Source organism: Takifugu rubripes, chromosome 5 (assembly GCF_901000725.2).
Source record: "Takifugu rubripes chromosome 5, fTakRub1.2, whole genome shotgun sequence".
Lineage (NCBI taxonomy): Eukaryota > Metazoa > Chordata > Actinopteri > Tetraodontiformes > Tetraodontidae > Takifugu > Takifugu rubripes.
The window spans coordinates 12,847,045-12,854,410 of NC_042289.1; positions in this window are offsets into that span (position 1 = coordinate 12,847,045).

Consider the following 7,366-nt stretch of genomic DNA (forward strand, 5'->3'; position numbering starts at 1 on the left):
CAGGTTCTCAGCGCCACGCCAAACATTCGCATTCTTCCTGTCCAGATCCCGAAGAAGTCCGATATTTAGTCCCCCCCCCCCTCCCCTCCCCAGAACCCTCTCTTGTCTTCTGAAATAAATAAATGAATGTGGTACCGGAGTAAGAGACGCGGTCTGGGATTGACGTGAATGTGGATGTGTGTCGCTGAGTCAGAGCGCCCGAGCCGTCGCGGGTCAAACGCCGCCTCTGACACCGACGATTGCTGCCACAGGCGACCCGACGCGAGGAGACAAAGCGGCGCCGAGGACGGCGTGTTTCTGATGAGTCAGGCGGGTCATGATGGCGGAGGTGGCTCCGCCCCCTGCAGACCGAAGGCCAGCGGGCCGGACGTCCAACGGAAGAACGCCCAGTCCTCAGGACAAACGCGTCCAGTCAGGCAACGCTTCACTCCCAGCGTCTCTTCGGGATTTCACGGCCGAGGCGGCGAGTGGAAAAAAGTTGATGAGGCCAAAGGCCAACAGTTGCTGCAAACCGTTGGCGGCGACGGAGCAACGCCGCCGGCGCCGATTTGGCGGCGCCTCCGGGTCCATCTGGTGGGTCTCTGCTGTCGGCCCTGTCGCACGGCTGCAGAGGACACAGACGGTTCCAGTCTGTCGAGAAGGACTTGGTGACAGCAGAGATGGGGGGGTGGTGTGTGGGTGTGTGTGTGTGTGTGTTGGGGGGGGGGGGCGGGACGTGAAATCTGCCCACATCCATATTTAATATCTTGGATGATCAGGATCACAATGATTTGTGTGCTGGGGCTTCATGCAGGGGGTAACTGTGTATCGGCGGGGTACTTCGGGGTTTGCTGCCCTTATCAGCAGTAAATTCCACCCGGTGCCGTGATTTGGTTGCTATGGGCGCCGCCTACAGGCAGCGCTTGATATCGGCGCGCAACCCGGGCTTCCTGCGAGCTCTAAAGTATCGCTTTATTTTAGTTTTTGGTACAATATGAATGTAAGTGGTCTGTATTTTCTGTTACCACCAGTTATTATAATCACAGTCTTGCATATCTTTTATATTCACATCTAAATTAAAGTAAACAGCGTCAACCAACCGTTGCAACGTTGCTGCAACCTGCGGACTCCCCATCGCACCCCCCATCACCCCCATCACCCCCCACCACTCCCATCACCCCCCATCACCCCCATCCACCCCACCACTCCCATCATCCCCCCCCCCACCACACCACCACCACCACCACCAGGTTTCTTCCTCCTGCTCCGTCCCATCCTGTTACAGGGTCCCTCCAGCAGGGGGCGCCAGAAGACCAGCAGCCCGGAGGAGAAACGGCGACGCTCCTGTGGCGGAAACGTCTTTATTCCCTCATCTCTCACCAGGTGACAGGCAGAACTTTAGGTTGCCATGGAGAGCGCTGCCGAAACAGGCCATAATTAACAGCTAGAGCCGCAGAACGTGGTTCAATGACTCATTACATTTGGTGGAGTTAATGAGGAAATCACACAGCTCCTCCGAGCCCAACGGCTGCGCGTGAGGAGGGAGAACACAAGATAAATGTGACATCAGCAGGCCAATATTACTGCGGCGGCTTCCTCTCGGCCTAATGGCCCTGCGCGTGCGTGCGCGTGTCCGGGGGGAGCCTCCCGTCCTGGCGGGGGGCCAACGCGATGCCTGTTTGGTGGTTTGCTGACTCGTTACGGAGCTCAGAGAAGCCGCTCGACCACCTGCTGACCTGCCAACAGCTGTGGAAAAAAGCTCCGACGACTGACAGGCCTCTGGCCCTGGGGGGCTGTCGGGGGGCTGTCAGGGGCCGAGGGGGGGGGGGGCTGTCAGGGGCCGGGGGGGGGCGTTCTTTTCATTTTACACCAGAAAATAATGAGCAATCAGGAGAATGGGTTATTCTTTGCATTTCGATTAGCCTAATTAGAGGGAGGCAGCGGGCCACTACACAGCAGCCTGTGTGTGTTTTTCAGTGTGTGTGTGTCTGTGTTGTGTGTGTGGTGTGGTGGGGGGGGGGGGCTCCCTGGGGGGGTTCTGCTCTGGAACCGTCAGCAGTCAGAGAGAAATGAACCCGTTTGTGTTGTTCTCGTCCACCCCACCCCTGAAGCAGGAACTCCTCTGGTGCCCGTCACACGTTCCTGGCCTCACGCTGGGAGACTTGTTTGGTGCTTTTTGTTGTTCGTGTTTGTCAGAAAGGGTGCAGGAGACGTTCTCGCGGGTCTCGTGCTCGCGCTCCGTGCAGGAATCGCAGCGATGTGCCTCGTGTGAGCGACCGCGGGGCCGCCGGAGCTGAACGAGTTAAGCGCACGTTCAGTCTGCCTGCGAGGGCCAGATGGTCGTGTCCGGCTCGTACAGAGATGCGGTTCGACATGCAACCCCCCCCCCCACACACACACACGCGCACGCACGCACACGCACACACGTGCGCATCCCTGCTGGAGCGTCCCAGCGAGGTAGTCACAAAACATCCACTTTCACATAGAACCTGAAACCTGACTTGTACCAGCAGGATAGATGACATCATCCCGTGACCCCCAGGTCACTTACCCCCCCCCCAGTTCCCCCCTCCTCCCAAGTCCCCCCCCCCCAGTCTCAGTCTGATGGCCACAGTTAATTGGCTGCTGTCTAATTGCTCCACATTAGCTTGAGTAACCAAATATGTGAGGCGGAACAAACAAACGCTTCCTTTCTCTCCGCACTGTAAGCACCAATTCCCATCCCACCCCCCCACCCCCCCACCCCCCACACCACCCCCCCCACCATCCCGCCCCCCCCCACCCCCCACCCCCCCCCATTACCACCAACACGTCTTTCACCCGCCTCTCTTCTTCCCATCGCCTCGCTCGCTCCGAGAACATCTGGAAGGATCCAGAAAGGCGTTCGGCAGGTTCCTCTGAACCGCTTTCGCTGTGTGATCCGGGCGGGTGTGTTTTATACACACGTCCGAGGAATCCTGGCAAACACACACCCACGTGTGCAGACGCACACACACACACACACCGGCGGGGCCAGCCTCCTCGCCCACACCTGTTGCCATCCGGCAGCGTGTCTATATTTGCATGGCGCCCCCCAACCCCCCCATACTATTCAATCCATCTCCGGGGTTTAATTCCCCTCTCGAGGCAAAGTGCTCTGCTGGCGTGGCGGCCAAATCCACGCAGGAGGAGCGCCTCAAGCTTTAAAGTGGACGTCTCCACGGTGGGGGGGGGGGGCGGTCGGGGTGGAGCGAAGAGCATCGTGTGTCGCCGCAGAACACGAGACGGGAGACGCGGACCGGTCTGGACTCGCCGCCGTCCTCTAGGATTTGGACAACTTCAGTAGGAAGGACTGCAGAGCACAATGACACACACACACACACACACACACACACACACACACACACACACACACACTCAAACCTTTGTGATATGCCAAGAAGATTATTTACTGCTCCAGAGCAGACCCTAAATGATTAGATTAGTCTCCTGGAACCGCGGCTCCGGCAGCGCTGAGGGAGGATGGGATGAGACAGTGAGAGCGAGAGGAGCCGCAGAACACTAAATATGATGAGTTCTGGAGTCGGGAAAAGAAGAAACGTCTCGGAATAGCAGCAAACTTTCCCCAGCGCCGGCCCGCGTGAGTCAGACCCTTTTCTCCCACCATGCAGCCCGAAAATATCCGTAACTGTGGAGACTGTGGCCTCGCCGCTCTCCTGGGCACCTGTTTCCCTGCTCGCAGGGTTCAGGACGCTAACTGGGGATTTAGCCGTAATGAGCCGATCGAGGTGGGAGACTCTGAAAAACAGGGAACAGCAGGACTCTGGATGAGGTGGAGGGGTCGCAGATAGGCTTTAGTGATGAAGGGTTCAAGGTCGCGCCTCACAAAGACCAAGCTGGCGAACTGAGATAGCTGCTAAGCTAAAGTAGTTAGCTTCTCTAATCCCGTGTGTTTGCTGTTAGCTTAAGAAGGCAACGATTGACACAACGAGGCTAATGAGATGTTGAGCCGCAGCTTTTACAACAGCGTGTTGTAAAGGTCAAAGGTCAGACATCACAGCTGCCTCCAGGCACAAGGTCGGACACTTTAGGGGTAAAACCGATGCATTTAAAAAAAACAAAAACAAAGCAGCGTCTTTACTGCACAGCAGCAGTTACAGGTTGCCGCTAACGTACACGTTAGCATTCGCCTTTTCTTCTGCTGAGGGGTAAAATCTGGTTCTTCCAGATCCTGATGATCCAAATACGACTGGTTTGAAATGATGGGATCTGCAGGTCGTTCCAGTTTTAATTCCTTGCTGCTTCACCAGATTCCAGCGCTGCTGCACACCTGCCACACACACACACACCTGCCACACACACACACACACACACACACACACACACACACACACACACACACACACACAGGAACACACAAGGGCAGAAACACCCCGGAGCCCTCGGTCACTCGCTCCTGCCACCGGGTTCAACAGAGGGTTCCGAGGGTTCTGACCTTCACACCTACTGCATATGAGGCCTGTCCAAACTGGCCAGGAAGGTTAGAAATAACCCTGCACACACACACACACACACACACACACACGCACGCACACACACACCCTGCTGCGTTTGCTGGAGGGGGTTCTGCAGCAGATGCTCCGACTCCTGGAGATGCTTTTAGCATCGTCTCTGATCCGATTCAACGGCACAATGATGCAAACAAATGAAGGAAGATGAATAAATCAGCCCCCCCCCCGCCCACCACCAAAAAAACCCAAAACAACAAAGCAGATAGATTGACTGACGAGGGAGTGAAGTGGGGGCGAGGGGGGGGGGGGAGTCACGACGGAGATAATGGAGAGCAATAGAAGAAGAGAGTCGGAGAAAGAGAGAGGCAGAAGTGGGCGACTGGTCCTCTGAGGGGGTTGTCATGGTAACAAGTGATCATGATGAGGTTGAAAATGATCAGAAATGACTTTTGTAGTACGACACCTACAGCGCACGCATGATTTGGTCACACGACACAGAATCGCTCAGAAAGTTCGGACCGATCCCTCCTTCTTCCTGAATTTGGGAAGCAGGAAAACTCCGGCTGGAGGCTCCAATCTGCAGCTGGGATCAACCCAGATGATAAATCTGGCTCCGTCTGGCCGTCGTTGCCACAGGTTGTGGAGGTTCCGACTCTGTAATAACTCAGCAGCTCTGAGGAGGGAGCGGAGCCGGGAGCCACGGTACCACGGAGCAGAACCAGGCCTCCTGTGCTGCTCTGGGCCGTCCCGGATGGATGAATGACCCCTGGGCAGATCCCACAGAGGTGAGCGGTGCTTTGAGTCTTGGGTTCCTCCCGGTCCAGCAGAACCGGGAAACCTGGCCCAAACTCCTGCAGATCAGTGGACAAACTGTTGACGCTGCTGGATCCATTACTGAGTCGATCTGGAGAATTTGGTCATCGCTATGCTAACTCGTTTGTGCGCTAACGGCCCGGACGCTGTTTTGGCTCGTTGCTAGCTTTGTTGCTCGGTAAACGGCGCACCGGCTGCCTGAGCTCCGCACATCCACATCCTGAGAGAGGAACGGTGACGTTAAAAAATCGGTTTTACACATGAGCCCGAGAGGCCACGACGCACTTTCACAGCTAGCGCCATTAATCAGTGTTAGCATCAGGATGGGCGCCGCGACACCGAGCCCGGCGCAAACATCCATTTGTCTTCGCGGGGACGTCCTCGCTCGCGAGCCAAATTTGTGGAGTGCGTCCCGGAGACGTCCTGTTAGCATCTTTCGCAGGCGTTTCTCTGCCGCGTTTACAGAATAATCCAACAGATCATCGACTCTCACATTAAAACGTCTCGATCTTTTCTTCTTTCATCTCCAATAACGCGCGGAAACTCACCAGGACGTTTTCATTTTCGTCTAGAACTGAAAGGTTAAATCTCAGATTTTGTCTTCCGGCTGTTGGTTCTCAGCTCGCACGCGTGCGTGTGTGTGTGTGTGTGTGACTCTGAGTGTGTGTGTGTGTGTGTGTGTGTGTGTTAAATGCTCTGCTGTGACAGTTAGCAGAGGTCACTGTTTACTCTCATTCATCAGTCAATCGCCGCTCGCCGCTGGGCTCCGATCGCTGCCCCTTTTTCTCCTTCCTGCTTCTTTTCCCACCGTCTCTGTTTTCCAGCCCGACCAGGGGGGGACGCGGCGCTCCGGAGCCGCCTGCAGTTTTCAGATATGACATGACTGATCAGGTTTATTCAGGCTGGGATTACATCATCGCGCGGCGGCTAATCGGTCGCTAACTCTGGGCAGATGTGATTTTGCCCGTTTGGTAAATCACGAGCGTGTTTTGCCAGCGTGAGCGAATCACCGACTCAGACGCACACTCGGCATCCGCCCATAAACGTTTTCGTTCAGGTGATTTAAGTCCCCAGCAGACCCGTCAGCTGCCATCTTTCCGGCGCTCCCTCTGGGATCTGCTGGTCTTCCGACGGCAGGTTTTCCTGATGAGGTTTGACTGACGGATCAATGAACGATAACAGACTGTGAGACCCGTTCCGAGCGTCCTTGAGCCCGGTTCATCCGCTGCTCCGATTCTCTTCCATAAATCCCAGAATTCCCAGGAACTGTGACTGACTGGTGCTCTTGTTTTGATCAGAAACGATCTCCCGACACACGTCTGCCAACAGTGAAACCTGACGTTCCCACGGCTGGAAGGAGACGCGTCTGGATCCCAGGACCGCTCTTCCCCTGGACGGCGCTCTACATCCCACAGAGGAGTGTGAGAGCGCGCGGCGTGCTAATGCGTGATGGCACGGCGCCCATATGTAATGAACATCTTGAGGTCAGAGCGATGGCTTGTCTTACATAAGCCTGCTGCCGAGCAGATACAGCGAGGCCTTTCCAACACCTGAAGGACAGAATTCCGTTCGGAATCAGTCCCGGCCGCGGATTTGATTCCACCTTTACAGACCTCGCTGCCACAGGAGCAACTCCAGGAGCTCGAACACGGTTCTCTGAGGGACGCCGCTGTGATGGAGCGTCTGTCCGCCCGTCCTCATTCCTCCGTGACGTTCCCATAAAACAGGGACACGTTTTAATGTGGCTCCTCCGTCCTGCTGTGAGCCCTGCAGGAACATCCCAACCTAATCATGACTCCGGTAATACAGCGTCTCCTCCTAACTAGATCACGGCCTCGCTCGCTCGCTCGCTCGCACACGCCGGCCCCCCCAGCTTTGGCTCTCGCCGCCGCGCCTCCTCCCCATCCTCACCTGCACCTCCTCCTTTCATCTCAGGGACGCTGTCATAAAAAGGAGCAACACTTTATGTGTTCCTACCCCACCGTTAACCCCCTCGCCACCGCCTCGCCACCAGCGTCCCGGAGCGGGGGGGGGGGGGTCACGATCTAATCACAGCTCTGATTCCAGCATGGAAATTCTTCAAG